General features: G+C 43.0%; 2 long non-coding RNA genes across 2 annotated transcripts in view; one reads left to right on the top strand and one right to left on the bottom strand.

Moving 5' to 3' along the window:
* The first annotated feature begins 823 nt into the window (after positions 1–823).
* On the top strand, positions 824–11,346 carry LOC124021896. Its single transcript, XR_006836326.1, has 3 exons — positions 824–985; positions 1,157–1,342; positions 11,288–11,346. It is a non-coding gene; the product is annotated as an uncharacterized LOC124021896 (long non-coding RNA).
* A 407-nt stretch (positions 11,347–11,753) lies between these two features.
* LOC124031911 overlaps positions 11,754–15,559 on the bottom strand; it is a 55,297-nt gene continuing 51,491 nt past the window's right edge. The window contains exon 4 of the long non-coding RNA XR_006838182.1: positions 11,754–12,470. This is a non-coding gene — a long non-coding RNA (uncharacterized LOC124031911). The remainder of the gene's footprint in view (positions 12,471–15,559) is intronic.

Genomic DNA, 15,559 nt, shown 5'->3' with positions numbered 1-15,559 from the left:
GACATAACAATAACGAGGCTATATACAGGGGGTACCAGTACAGAGTCAATGTGCAGGTTAGTCGAGGTCATTTGTAAAGTGACTATGCATAGCTAATAGACAGTGAGTAGCAACAGTGTAAAAACAAATTAAGTTACACATAGTTGACGGGGGGACATGTTCAAATGAAACATTTGGGCACTTTAGCAAGCCTTTATTCATGTAAAAAAGTGGTCTATATCAAAGGGCACTTAATTTAATATAACAGGCTTTTACATTTTAATATTGGTGCACAATTTCTACTGAAATCGGAACGACCCATGCAGGTGTCCAGTGTCTCAGACAGGAAACATTTAGCTTAGCAATAGCCAGCAGAACTGCACATCTCAGCTCTGTGTAGATCAAAGATTCATAATATTGCTATGGGAACATCTCTTGAAGAGACTTGAAGAGATCTCTTTCGTAGTGAGTGTGTGCGGGTGTCCAGTGTCTTTAAATGTGCGTGAGTATAAGTTGGGAATACGTGTGTGTGTGTGTGTGTGTGTGTGTGTGTGTGTGTGTGTGTGTGTGTGTGTGTGTGTGTGTGTGTGTGTGTGTGTGTGTGTGTGTGTGTGTGTGTGTGTGTGTGTGTGTGTGTGTGTGTTTGAGCAGGTGTATGAGAGAATGTGACACGGTGGCTGTCCCATCTCATCTTCCCTTTTCTGGGCTGGTTACACTGGGGGCATCTATAAAAGGAAAGGGGCCTGTCAGCCGGCCTGTAATATACAGTAGCTGCCGTGTGTGTGTGTGTGTGTGTGTGTGTGTGTGTGTGTGTGTGTGTGTGTGTGTGTGTGTGTGTGTGTGTGTGTGTGTGTGTGTGTGTGTGTGTGTGTGTGTGTGTGTGTGTGTGTGTGTGTGTGTGTGTGTGTGTGTGTGTGTGTGTGTGCAGAGGCAGAAGGATATGGGCTAGAGGGGCCAGCTGAGTTTTCAAAACTTTCACAGGAGACCGAAATAGCCCCGAGAGTGTGTGAGTAGGTTGAGAGTGTGTGTGTGAGTGAGAATACAGTAATGTGTGTGTTTCTGTGTTTGAAAAAGATGTGCACACGTACTGTACAGTATGCATCCCTTTTATGTTTAGTATAAAAAAGATCATCGATAATCTGAATGTGGTTTTGGTTTTTGATTTCACTTCTTTTAGTCACCACTTTAACCGCTCGTGTGTCCTGTCCTTCTGCACGTCCTTTGACTCCCAGAGTGATCAGTGGGAAGAGGGAAGAGAACACGAAAGAGAGGGGGAAAAATCTGCAAAAGACTGATGACCCCGGACATAGTGAATAATCGGAAGCCGCGGAGTGAGGAGGGAAGGAGGGACGGAGCGAGGGAGGTAGGCTGAGAGGAGAGGCGTGTGAGGAAGTTATTGGAGGGATGGCAGGAACACAGGGTGGTTGTGATCGGGGGGCTGAATGCCGTTATTAATTTTTATGCTGAATTACTTTTTTTGGTGTTGCTGGCTGCGCATGCCTGTCACTGTCCGTATTCAACATCAGGTCCCAGACAAGGGCCCACTGCCGTGCCCAATCACCCAGGCATGAAAAGAACAGCTTGACTGATTCCGGACCTTCAGCAGCTTCCCCCCGGACACACCAGAATGTTAATGGTCCCTCTCTCACTCCCTTCATCCCTCTTGCATAGCAAGTTGAAGTCGGAGGTTTACATACACCTTAGATAAATACATTTAAACTCAGTTTTTCACAATTCCTAACATTTAATCTGAGCAAATATTCCTTGTCTTAGGTCAGTTTGGACTACCACTTTATTTTAAGAATGTGAAATGTCAGAATAATAGTAGAGAGAATGATTTATTTCAGCTTTTATTTCTTTCATCACATTCCCAGTGGGTGAGAAGTTTACATACACTCAATTAGTATTTGGTAGCATTGCCTTTAAATTGTTTAACCTGGGTGAAACGTTTCAGGTAGCCTTACACAAGTTTCCCCAATAAGTTGGGTGACTTTTGGCCCATTCCTCCTGACAGAGCTGGTGTAACTGAGTCAGGTATACAGGCCTCCTTGCTCGAAAACACTTTTTCAGTTCTGACCCAAAATGTCTATTGGATTAAGGTCAGGGCTTTGTGATGGTCACTCCAATACCTTGACTTTGTTGTCCTTAAGCCATTTTGCCACAACTTTGGAAGTATGCTTGGGGTCATTGTCCAGTTGGAAGATCCATTTGCGACCAAGCTTTAACTTCCTGACTGATGTCTTGAGATGTTGCTTCAATATATCCACATCATTTTCTTGCCTCATGATTCCATCTATTTTGTGAAGTGCAGTCCCTCCTGCAGCAAAGCACCCCCACAACATGATGCGGCCACCCCTGTGCTTCACGGTTGGGATGGTGTTCTTCGGTTTGCGAGTCTCCCTCTTTTTCCTCCAAACATAATGATGGTCATTATGGCCAAACAGTTCTACTTTTGTTTCATCAGACCAGAGGACATTTCTCCAAAAAGTACGATCTTTGTCCCCATATGCAGTTGCAAACCTTTTATGGCGGTTTCGAAGCAGTGGCTTCTTCCTTGCTGAGCGGCCTTTCAGGTTATAGGACTTGTTTTACTGTGGATATAGACACTTTTGTACCTGTTTCCTCCAGCATCTTCACATGTCCTTTGCTGTTGTTCTGGGATTGATTTGCACTTTTCGTACCAAAGTACGTTCATCTGTAGGATACAGAACTTTTATGAAGGCTGCGTGGTCCCATGGTGTTTATACTTGCGTACTATTGTTTGTACAAGTGATCGTGGTACCTTAAGGTGTTTGGAAATTGCTCACAATGATGAACCAGACTTGTGGAGGTCTTGGCTGATTTCTTTAGATTTTCCGATGATGTCAAGCAAAGAGGCACCGAGTTTGAAGGTCGGCATTGAAATGCATTCACAGGTACATCTCCAATTGTCTCAAATGATGTCAATTAGCCTATCAGTAGCTTCTAAAGCCTTGACATAATTTTCTGGAATTTTCCAAGCTGTGTAAAGGCACAGTCGACTTAGTGTATGTACATTTCTGACCCACTGGAATTGTGATATAGTGAATGATAAGTGAATTAATCTGTCCGTCAACGATTGTTGGAAAAATGACATGTGTCATGCACAAAGTAGATGTCCTAAGTGACTTGCCAGAACTATAGTTTGGTAACAAGAAATTTGTGGAGTGATTGAAAAACAAGTTATAATGACTCCAACCTAAGTGTATGTAAACTTCCGACCTCAACTGTACATGCTACTACAGACCCAAACACTACCCAGGACGTTGAAGACAGGGTTGCATATACCCCCAAATATACATGTTAATACATAACCAAACACTAAACTTATAGACACCCAAACACTACCTTTCTAGACACCCAAACACTACCTTTCTAGACACCCAAACACTACCTTTCTAGACACCCAAACACTACCTTTCTAATCACCCAAACACTACCCTTCTAGACACCCAAACACTACCCTTCTAGATATCCAAACACTACCCTTCTAGACACCCAAACACTACCCTTCTAATCACCCAAACACTACCCTTCTAGACACCCAAACACTACCCTTCTAATCACCCAAACACTACACTTCTAGATATCCAAACACTACACTTGTAGATATCCAAACACTACCCTTCTAGATATCCAAACACTACCCTTCTAGACACCCAAACACTACCCTTCTAGATACCCAAACACTACCCTTCTAGACACCCAAACACTACCCTTCTAATCACCCAAACACTACACTTGTAGATATCCAAACACTACCCTTCTAGGATATCCAAACACTACCCTTCTAGACACCCAAACACTACCCTTCTAGACACCCAAACACTACCCTTCTAGATATCCAAACACTACCCTTCTAGACACCCAAACACTACCCTTCTAGACACCCAAACACTACACTTGTAGATATCCAAACACTACCCTTCTAGACACCCAAACACTACCCTTCTAGACACCCAAACACATACCCTTCTAGATATCCAAACACTACCCTTCTAATCACCCAAACACTACACTTGTAGATATCCAAACACTACCCTTCTAGATATCCAAACACTACCCTTCTAGACACCCAAACACTACCCTTCTAGACACCCAAACACTACACTTGTAGATATCCAAACACTACCCTTCTAGACACCCAAACACTACACTTGTAGATATCCAAACACTACCCTTCTAGATATCCAAACACTACCCTTCTAGACACCCAAACACTACCCTTCTAGACACCCAAACACTACACTTGTAGATATCCAAACACTACCCTTCTAGACACCCAAACACTACACTTGTAGATATCCAAACACTACCCTTCTAGACACCCAAACACTACACTTCTAGATATCCAAACACTACCCTTCTAGACACCCAAACACTACCCTTCTAGACACCCAAACACTACACTTGTAGATATCCAAACACTACCCTTCTAGACACCCAAACACTACACTTGTAGATATCCAAACACTACCCTTCTAGACACCCAAACACTACCCTTGTAGATATCCAAACACTACCCTTATAGACACCCAAACACTACCCTTCTAGATACCCAAACACTACCCTTCTAGACACCCAAACACTACACTTGTAGATATCCAAACACTACCCTTCTAGACACCCAAACACTACACTTGTAGATATCCAAACACTACCCTTCTAATCACCCAAACACTACACTTGTAGATATCCAAACACTACCCTTCTAGACACCCAAACACTACATTTGTAGATATCCAAACACTACCCTTCTAGACACCCAAACACTACACTTGTAGATATCCAAATACTACCCTTCTAATCACCCAAACACTACCCTTGTAGATATCCAAACACTACCCTTATAGACACCCAAACACTACCCTTCTAGACACCCAAACACTACACTTGTAGATATCCAAACACTACCCTTATAGACACCCAAACACTACCCTTCTAGATACCCAAACACTACCCTTCTAGACACCCAAACACTACACTTGTAGATATCCAAACACTACCCTTCTAGACACCCAAACACTACCATTCTAGACACCCAAACACTACACTTGTAGATATCCAAACACTACCCTTCTAGACACCCAAACACTACACTTCTAGACATCCAAACACTACCCTTCTAGACACCCAAACACTACACTTCTAGATATCCAAACACTACACTTGTAGATATCCAAACACTACCCTTCTAATCACCCAAACACTACACTTGTAGATATCCAAACACTACCCTTCTAATCACCCAAACACTACCCTTCTAATCACCCAAACACTACCCTTCTAGACACCCAAACACTACCCTTCTAGACACCCAAACACTACCCTTCTAGACACCCAAACACTACACTTGTAGATATCCAAACACTACCCTTCTAGACACCCAAACACTACACTTCTAGATATCCAAACACTACCCTTCTAGACACCCAAACACTACCCTTCTAATCACCCAAACACTACACTTGTAGATATCCAAACACTACCCTTCTAATCACCCAAACACTACCCTTCTAATCACCCAAACACTACACTTGTAGATATCCAAACACTACCCTTCTAATCAACCAAACACTACCCTTCTAATCACCCAAACACTACCCTTCTAGACACCCAAACACTACCCTTCTAGACACCCAAACTCTACACCAATAAAGCTAGAACCACTTCCAAACATATATAATGACTAAGGCACACAAGGAATAGTGTAACCCCAAATCCTAGGGCCTGAGTTAGCTACCCTGTCTCCATGTCACTTTGATTCCATAGGTTTTTTAGGGGTCTCTTATCCACTGAGACGGGTACAGAGACGGGGTGATAGGAGAGAGAGAGAGATGGGAGAGAGAGATTGAGAGAGAGAGAGAGAGAGAGAGAGAGAGAGAGAGAGAGAGAGAGAGAGAGAGAGAGAGAGAGAGAGAGAGAGAGAGAGAGAGAGAGAGGTGGGAGCAGAAATCCATGCTGTCACTTTGTCTACTCACTCCTTTGTTACTTTATCAACCCAGTAAATAAGCTTTAGGGAGACGTAAATCTGTAATGTTTCATAAAGTGGAAGTGAATTGACGTGTATGGTCTCGGTGGGATAAGAAGCTCACGCTGAGAGGCGTGTTTCCACTCAGTTGGGAGGGAAGGGATGAGTCGCACGCAAACAAGCAAGCACATACAAACACAAACACAATCACACACACACACACACACACACACACACACACACACACACACACACACACACACACACACACACACACACACACACACACACACACACACACACACACACACACACACACACACACACACACACACACACATGAGTCTTTCTCCTGCAATGCAGTAAACAGGGAGTGCAGTCAGATACGGTCTACCAGGCTCCCACAGTAACACACACTAACTCCCAACTCTCCAATTAGGTCTGCTTGGCTAGCATGAACCCACTGGAGGATAACCCCAGCCCACTAGGATACCACCACTCAATGAGCTTCATCACATTGAGCTGAGTTCATCTAAATAGACATTTTGGAGTCCTGGAGAAGTCACTCAGTGAATCATACACATTAAGGACAGAGTCAGTGTAATATTGGATACTATGCTTTATTGTATTCATTTATACTCCATGGTTTTCTCAATGTAGCTAACAGATTACATTTATGTCCATTAAATAACTTTTTTCAGTGACATCCTGCACTAATTGAAAATGGTTTGGCTTAACTTACAGTAGGAACCCTATTTGGCTTAGGAGAGAGGGAACACACTTTGGTAGGAGCCAGGAACTGGGGGGTATCCCCAAAAACATGATTTTAGCAACACTGAGTGAAAGCCAGAGAGAGAGTTGGATAAAGAGCAGGACAGAGGGGAACAGGGGATGGATAGATGACAGAGGAAGATATGTTTAATTGGTTGTGTGTCATTACTGGCTGTCACCCAATGTCATCAAACTAAGCACGTTCCCTGGTCCCCTGGCTGAGCAGGGCCCCACAGCTCAGAGCAGGCTGGGGAGATCAGTTACTCCTCTGCCCCAGGGGAAGCCAGGCCCAGCTCCACTCTCAGCTCTCTCTCCCACTGGAGCTCTGGCCTGCTAATTGTACAGTACAGTACATGTATGTATACCTCCAACAAATATACACTGTGTACAAATACACAGTATACTGTAAATAATGTGTTATGAGAAAATTATATAGAGATTGATATGCACTGCTCTTCACCTGTAAACCCTTAACCAGCACTTACTGTATAGCCAAGGCCCAAAACAGTCATCCATCTACCCTATCCAGTTGATGTAATAGAAAGAGATGATAGGGGGTGTAAAATATGTAAAATGGAGGCCTTGTGAGATTCTAAGATGGGGCCTTGCCGGTGTGGGAGATGAGATGGGTGTATAGACGGATTATAGAGCCGTCCTTATCACTCATTTCCCTGAGCAGATAACCACGATACTGGCCAAGCACACTGCCGGCCCATCTGTCAAGTTAAAGGAGACTGTGTGGGTAGTTTAAGGAATCTGTCAGTAATATGGACAGTCCTGAAATCACTTCATTAATCTAGACCCTCCATTCATTCATCTCGTCGCTTCGACTACGCTTAAAAAACGGCCTTCGCGTCTGTCACTGCTCTGAGCCCGCTCTGATAGAGAGGCCAAATTGGTGGGGCCAGAGAGAGGGAGAGAGAGGAGAAAGGTAGAGAGGGCAGGAGGGAGAGAGAGAGGTGGGAGGCAGGGAGGGGGTAGAGGGGCCATTCCTTTGTGTTATCTAACCTAAAGGTGACATTGTCAGTGGCAGGTTGTCCCTGAGGCTTGGCCCCGTCAACCCGCTGCTGGCAGTGCCAGGCTGCATGCATTTTCCCCACAACCCCTCTGTTTCCCAACACTGCCTGCGTCCCTCCTGTGTGTGTGTCTGTGTCTTTCTTTAGCCCTCTTTGTATTGTCAGGAAGGGAAGTCTGGTCTCTTGGCCCTGACAACAGTGGTGGAGAATGCCAGCTGTTTGTGCCTTTACAGTGCCCAGCTAGAACATTTGGTTCTTTGGAAGTTGTGGAAACGTACATTTTTGGTTTCCCTATTGGGAACATAAGTTTCCTGAATGGTAAATCTGAAAGTTGTTTAAACGTTCTGAGAACAGAAGTGAAAGTTCTGCCTGGGAATTTTTACGCTGCAGAGATGTTCTGAGAACGTTTTACTATGGTTCCCTGAAAGTTTTCATGGGAGGTTTTATTAACGTTCTGAGAACTAAAATTATAGGTTATTTGAAGGTATTTAAAAGACTTTCTGAGAAAAATGTTTCAAGACTTTTAATAACATTTAAAAGTAAAATGTAATATGTAAATGTATGTATATGGAACAGAAAAGCTGTAAAAACCTTTTTTTTAAAATAATAATACCAAAAAAATACAAATAAAATATATATAGAGTACCAGTCAAAAGGTTGGACACATAGACTCATTCCAGGGTTTTTCTTAATAATTGTTGACTATTTTCTACATTGTAGAATAATAGTGAAGACATCAAAACTATTAAATAACACTTATAGAATCATGTAGTAACCAAAAATGTGTTAAACAAATCCACATATATTTTATATTTGAGATTCTTCAAAGTAGCAACCCTTTGCCTTGATTACAGCTTCGCACACTCTTGGTATTCTCTCAACCAGCTTCATGGGTTAGTCACCTGTAATGCATTTCAATTAAAAGGTGTGCCTTGTTAAAAGTTAATTTGTGGAATTTCTTTCCTTATTAATGCGTTTGAGCCAATCAGTTGTGTTGTGACAAAGTAGGGTTTGGTAAAAGACCAAGTCCATATTATGGCAAGAACAGCTCAAATAACCAAAGAGAAGTGACAGTCCATCATTACTTTAAGGCATGAAGGTCAATCAATCCGGAAAATGTCATGGACTTTGAATGCACTTTCAAGTGCAATCACAAAAACCATCCAGCACAATGATGAAACTGGCTCTCATGAGGACCGCCACAGGAAAGGAAGACCCAGAGTTACCTCTGCTGCAGAGGATAAGTTCATTAGAGTTAACTGCACCTCAGATTGCAGCCCAAATAAATGCTTCACAGAGTTCAAGTAACAGACACATCTCAACATCAACTGTTCAGAGGAGACTGCATGAATCCGGCCTTCGTGGACGAATTGCTGCAAAGAAACCACTACTAAAGGACACCAATAAGAAGAAGAGACTTGCTTGGGCCAAGAAACACAAGCAATGGACATTAGAACGGTGGAAATGTGTCCTTTGGTCTGATGAGTCCAAATGTGAGATTTTTGGTTCATACCACCGTGTCTTTGTGAGACGCAGAGTAGGTGAACGGATGATCTCCGCAAGTGTGGTTCCCACCGTGAAGCATGGAGGAGGATGTGTGATGGTGTGGGGGTGCTTTGCTGGTGACACTGTCTGTGATTTATTTTGAATTCAAGGCACACTTAACCAGCATGGCTACCACAGCATTCTCCAGTGATACGCCATCCCATCTGGTTTGCGGTTAGTGGAATTCTCATTTGTTTTTCCACAGGACAATGACCCATCACACATCCAGCCTGTGTCAGGACTATTTGACCAAGAAGGAAAGAAGGAGAGTGATGGAGTGCTGCGTCAGATGACCTGGTCTCCACAATCATCTGACCTCATCCCACTTGAGATGGTTTGGGATGAGTTGGACCACAGAGTAATGTTGGAACATTGCTGTGGGGACTTGCTTCCATTCAGCCATAAGATCAGTTGTGAGGTCAGGCACTGATGTTGGGTGATTAGACCTGATTCGACATTCCAGTTCATCCAAAAGGTGTTCGATGAGGTTGATTTCAGGGCTCTGTGCAGGCCAGTCAAGTTCATCCACACCGATCTTGACAAATCATTTCTGTACCGACCTCGCTTTGTGCATAGGTGAATTGTCATGCTGAAACAGGAAAGGGCCTTCCCCAAACTGTTCCCACAAAGCTGGAGGCACGGAATCGTCTACAATGTCAATGTATGCTGTTGCGTTAAGATGTCCTTTCACTGGAACTAAGGGGCCTAGCCCAAACCATGAAATACAGCCCCAGACCAGTATTTCTCCTCCACCAAACTTTACAGTTGGCGCTATGCATTCGTGCAGGTATCATTCACCGGGCATCTACCAAACCCAGATTTGTCCGTTGGACTGCCAGATGATGAAGTATGATTCACTCCAGTGAATGTGTTTCCACTGATCCAGAGTCCAATGGTGGAGAGCTTTACACCATTCCAGCCGACACTTGGCATTGGGCATGGTGATCTTAGGCTTATGTGTGGCTGCTGCCATGGAAACCCATTTCAGGAATCTCCCGACTAACAGTTTTTGTGCTGACATTGTTCCAGAGGCAGTTTTGAACCTGGTAGTGAGTGTTGCAACTGAGGACAGACAATTCTTACATGCACTCAGTGGTCCCGTTCTGTGAGCTTGTGTTGCCTCCCACGTCACAGCTGAGCCATTGTTGCTCCTAGACCTTCCACTTCACAATAACAGCACTTACAGTTGACTGGGGCAGCTCTAGCAGGGCAGAAATGTGACTAACTGACTTGTTGGAAAGGTGGCATCTTGTGATTGTGCCACTTTGAAATTCACAGAACTCTTCAGTTAGGCCATTCTACTGCAAACGTTTGTCTATAGATATTGCATGGCTGTGTGCTCAATTTTATAACGCTGTCAGCAACGGGTGTGGCTGAAATAGCCGAATCCACTAATTTGAAGGTGTGTTCACATACATTTGTACATAGAGTGTAGCAGAAAAAAGGACAAGCTGAGGTAAGGTAGCGAACATTACCTAGCTATCTACATTTGTTTATCTAAATCAAATCTAGCTAGCTTTCATAATATGCTGGCTAGACATTCCAAAGCATATCAATGTAAATAGCCAGCTGCTATCTGGTGATGTGATTTGTAACTTTACAAGATAACATTCCTGTCCGGGTTGGCGCCCCCCCTTGGGTTGTGCCGTGGCGGAGATCTTTGTGGGCTATACTCGGCCTTGTCTCCGGATGGTAAGTTGGTGGTTGAAGATATCCCTCTAGTGGTGTGGGGGCTGTGCTTTGGCAAAGTGGGTGGGGTTATATCCTGCCTGTTTGGCCCTGTCCGGGGGTATCATCGGATGGGGCCACAGTGTCTCCTGACCCCTCCTGTCTCAGCCTCCAGTATTTATGCTGCAGTAGTTTGTGTGTCGGGGGGCTAGGGTCGGTCTGTTATATCAGGAGTACTTCTCCTGTCTATCCGGTGTCCTGTGTGAATTTAAGTATGTTCTCTCTAATTCTCTCTTCCTCTCTTTCTCTCTCTCGGAAGACCTGAGTCCTAGGATCATGCCTCAGGACTACCTTGCATGATGACTCCTTGCTGTCCGCAGTCCACCTGGTCGTGCTGCTGCTCCAGTTCTAACTGTTCTGCCTGCGGCTATGGAATCCTGACCTGTTCACCGGACGTGCTACCTGTCCCAGACCTGCTGTTTTCAACTCTCTAGAGACAACAGGAGCGGTAGAGATACTCTTAATGATCAGCTATGAAAAGCCAACTGACATTTACTCCTGAGGTGCTGACTTGTTGCACCCTCGACAACAACTGTGATTATTATTATTTGACCATGCTGGTAATTTATGAACATTTGAACATCGAGGCTATGTTCTGTTATAATCTCCACCCGGCACAGCCAGAAGAGGACTGGCCACCCCTCATAGCCTGGTTCCTCTCTAGGTTCCGTCCTAGGTTTTAGCCTTTCTAGGGAGTTTTCCTAGCCATCATGCTACTACACCTGCATTGCTTGCTGTTTGGGGTTTTAGGCTGGGTTTTTGTACAGCACTTTGAGATATCAGCTGATGTAAGAAGGGCTATATGAATAAATGTGATTTGATTTGGCTACAACATCTGCTATAGTTTTCTCTATATTATGGAGGCTTAGTTGATAGTTCATTCAAGGCTTGAAATCTAAATTAAAGAACCTGCCTGGAACATTCAACCAACACAACATCCATATTCAATTAGAGTGATGTTGTAGTATAATATAGAATGCCTAGTATGCTCACAACTGCATTGTGATATAGATATTGCTTGCTCTTGTACAGTAGATATGTATATAATGGAGTTTTGTCAAATGTTTTACAAGAGTTACATGTATTTGGATAAACTAGCTTTAGTCTTATGGCTAAAACAAATGATGCAGGGAGTAGGTTTATCGTTTAAACGATCATTTGTTGGCAAGTAAACATGTTTTAATAAAACAGGAGATTAGTCTGTTAATATAGCAAATAAGTAGCTTGTAGTCAATACAAAATATATTTGCTCTGGAGACGGATGTGAGTTTACGCTTATAATAAATACTACAGTTCTACAAAAGGAATACTTGCACATAGTTTGTTTGGGTGGTGCAGTGAGGTGTTCGGAGTAACTTCGATACAAGGGGAGATTGTTCTTATGGGACCTTTCACATCTCCTCTTGAGAGTCATCAACTTCTTTGTATCCAAGTGGTATTGTCTGTGAGAGAAAAGACGAAAATGCTATTTCACATTCATGGGTAATCATTGTGTACCGTCTGTATTCCTAATGTAGCAGCATGGTGTAGCATGTGAGACATTTCACAGACACACGTTAGCTAGCCAGCTACAACATGCTAGTCAGATCTCGGAAAATCAGAAATGTCCCCCTTGCTGGTTGAACGAGGTCAAATCATGACATCGGTGATCTTCAAGTCAGAAAGTCGGAGGTCTAGAAAGATGCCACAGTTTCTGATTTGAAATTCCGAGTTGGATGACTGTTCAAACTGAATGCACTGACGTTGGAAGTGAGATTTTCAAGTTCCCAGTTGTTTTGAATGTGTTATTACTCTCCACCATCATCTCAAAACATTTATCCAGTTTTGCTCTGAATAAGAGGCACTGAGGCTAGCTTGGCTAGTTAGCTAACTAGCTATAATGTTGGACTATGATACATTTTATGTATAGCAAACACAGCTAGCCACTTGGATAGCTTCGTTAGTTTAGTAGTAGTGGTACTAGCAAACACCGTTATGGACAAATCAATCACCATGTAACGGTTTTCTCATGGTGAAGGAGAGTCGGACCAAAATGCAGCGTGAAAATTGCGATCCATGTTTAATAAAACAACGTAACACAAATCAAAACACAAACTCAACAAAACAATAAACGTAATGAAAACCAAAACAGCCTAAACTGGTGCAAACTAACACACAGTAAGGACAATCACCCACAACACAACCAAAGAATATGGCTGCCTAAACATGGTTCCCAATCAGAGACAACGATAAACACCTGCCTCTGATTGAGAACCACTTCAGACAGCCATAGACTTACCTAGAACACCCCACTAAGCTACAATCCCACTACATACACACCACAAACAAAACCCATGTCACACCCTGGCCTGACCAAATAAATGAAGATAAACACAAAATACTTCGACCAGGGCGTGACACACCAAATTCTTCTGTACTGAACAACGCTGCCTCGTGTACAAAGAGAGCTTATATTGCTAGATAGCTATATTGACGGCAAAACAACTTATTCGTTTGTCATTTACCCTCCTGAGTTCTGGTCCAGCTGGTCTAGGCTACCGCCACTGCTTGCTGGTTTTTTACTGTAGACAAGAAATCATGAGTCAAAATCATTTAGAAACCAATTCATAACGTAAGAAAGTCATCTAAGTATTTCAGAAACTATCCTTCTGTCACATTTTATCAAGGTGGGTGGAATCCGGCGCAGAGAGCAGGTTTCAGATATTTGACAGTTTATTCTCCGGCGCACAAAAAACACGGTCAACCCAACACACAGGGTGAATAATCCAACACAGGATCAAAAATAGACCGGAGAATAAAACACAAGCACTCCACCAAATGACATGAATACAAAAACAATCACGCACAAAACAAGGGCGGGACAACCTACTACATATAAGGACGTTAATTAAACTAAAATACACACAGGTGAAACTAATAAGACAAAACCAATAGACAAACGAAAAAGGGATCGGTAGTGGCTAGTAGGACGGTGACGACGACCGCCGAGCACCGCCCGAACAGGCAGGAGAGCCAACTTCGGTGGAAGTCGTGACACCTATGTCTTGGAGATATATTGCCATCGCATAGCAGCATACTCCGTCTCTGATGCCAATGCTAGTGACAGCCACGAGGTAATGATAATTAATGCTCTTAATTTGAGCAGATAATCAGGGTATTCATTGAATTAGTTTCGCTGTACTCTGCCTGTGAATGGCCACGGAGGCTTCAGACTCATTTTGTTTTGTCTCACTTCACTGTCTGATAACTTGGAGCCTACTCCATTTACCATCATCACCCATTGTCAGAAGTGGACTTAGATAAACCCTAAAACTAGAGAGAGAACCTGATTCATCTTTACAAACAAAGATCACATCCTCTCATTAAAAGCTGTGTGAAATAGGTTCCATTTTTGTTCTCAAAGATTATGTCTGTACACACTCATACCCTTTGAGAAAGTGCTCTGAACTTTGGATGCTCGGATATGTGCTTATCTTGCCATATCTTCGAATAAGACATTGTACATAAGAACTTAGAACATCAATTCTGTTCATACTTTCATTAATTATTTTGCAAACACTGTCGAGTCTTAGGCTGGATAGTGAGATTTATAAGAAAAGTAAAGGAGATAAATCAAACCAAAATCTATTTTAATCCAAACTCATTTGTGTGCGATGGAATAACTTGTCTTCTCTTTGATATGGATACACATACACTCAGCATGGTCACCAAAGCCCCGAGACAAAGCCATCTATTACCCTCTCCCCAGAGAAACAGACAGAGGGGTAGAGGAAGGGGTAAAGGGGGGAGAGTGAAGTGAGGACTCTAAACTGTATGCCATGTCTAAATGTGTCAGCAGCCAGCCAGGTCAGCTCATCATGTTTCCAATGACCTTCACAGAGAGAGAGCTGCTTCTCCTTAGCATATCTCCTACTCAGATCTCCTTCCCATATTTCCTTCACAGAGCTCCTTCAATGATCACCTTCCCATATTTCCTTCACAGACATCCTCAGGTAGCCTACCCAGTATTCCCTAAAGTCTCCCAGTGCCTACTGGGTAATGGGGAGAAATGGGTTAGACACACAACAACAAGTTCCGCTAGATGACAATAATTAAATACAGTAATATGAGATCTGTATGTAAAACATTTACATTTGACACTTTAGTCATTTAGCAGATCCTCTTATTGAGAACGATTTACAGTTAGTGCACTCATCTTAAGATAGTTAGGTGAGAAAATCACATATCGGAGTCAAATACGCAGCATATGAACATTCATTCCAGCTAAACAATGAATTGAAGAAGATGGCGCCGGAGAGGATGGCTGCTGTTTTATTGACTCTTAACCAACCGTGCTATTTTGTTTGTTTTTTCGCGTTATTTGTAACCTATTTTGTACATAATGTTGCTGCTACCGTCTCTTATGACCGAAAAGAGCTTCTCACCTAGAATTGGACAAACCATTTTTATTTAATGAGTCGGACGGGAAGGATATACTCCAAACACCCGAACAGGCCCTCATCCCTGTCATTCGCTGGAGAAAGAAACTAAG

Source organism: Oncorhynchus gorbuscha, linkage group LG03, assembly GCF_021184085.1.
Source record: "Oncorhynchus gorbuscha isolate QuinsamMale2020 ecotype Even-year linkage group LG03, OgorEven_v1.0, whole genome shotgun sequence".
NCBI lineage: Eukaryota > Metazoa > Chordata > Actinopteri > Salmoniformes > Salmonidae > Oncorhynchus > Oncorhynchus gorbuscha.
Note: the sequence above shows the minus strand (reverse complement) of the source record. Positions and strands in the feature narration are given on the sequence as shown.